The 571-nt window shown below is 63.2% G+C and overlaps 1 long non-coding RNA gene across 1 annotated transcript; it reads right to left on the reverse strand.

The window, feature by feature from the left end:
* Nucleotides 1-25: 25 nt before the first annotated feature.
* On the reverse strand, nucleotides 26-571 carry LOC109364803. Its single transcript, XR_002110595.1, has 3 exons — nucleotides 555-571; nucleotides 364-455; nucleotides 26-273 (listed from the first exon to the last, which is right to left on the reverse strand). It is a non-coding gene; the product is annotated as an uncharacterized LOC109364803 (long non-coding RNA).

Consider the following 571-nt stretch of genomic DNA (forward strand, 5'->3'; position numbering starts at 1 on the left):
CTTGCCCAGCAGAGCACAAGGATGATCCGGTGGGCCACGTGGCTAGGGACCCCGCAGCACTAATCAGTTCTGATTTGTGCAGCGATGGGTCTTTCTGGACAAGGAGGGCTCTGCTGGAGTCTCCCAGCCACGTGGCACAGGGACGAGGTGGGGACACGTCGCCCTATTCACCTTCTGTGCCACGCGCTGCAGCTCCTGCTCGATGTCAGGAAAGAGGAATCCGAAGAATCCTTCATCGTCAGCGCCGCGCTGGTACAGCCCGCTGGCGTGGTACTGCAGGAGGCAACCGGGGACCTGTTACTGCATGTGGGGTGCAGCGGCTGGCACGGGGCTGGGGGCTGGGGGCCTGGGGTTGGGGCTCACCAGGCAGTTCTCATGGACGCAGAGCCCGTCCTGACGGCACGTGTCTCCGTAGATGTCAGGGTCGTGCTCTGCCCGCTGGCACAGCCTGCACCCTGCAATGGGGACAAGGGCATTATCACCCCAAGCACGTTAGCAGGGTGACAGCTGCACGTGGCAGAGGCACATCCGCTGCGGGAACGCTCTGCACTCACCTTCCTCCTCGGAGACA

This window comes from Meleagris gallopavo, unplaced genomic scaffold (genome assembly GCF_000146605.3).
Source record: "Meleagris gallopavo isolate NT-WF06-2002-E0010 breed Aviagen turkey brand Nicholas breeding stock unplaced genomic scaffold, Turkey_5.1 ChrUn_random_7180001923075, whole genome shotgun sequence".
In the NCBI taxonomy this organism is placed as follows: Eukaryota; Metazoa; Chordata; class Aves; order Galliformes; family Phasianidae; genus Meleagris; species Meleagris gallopavo.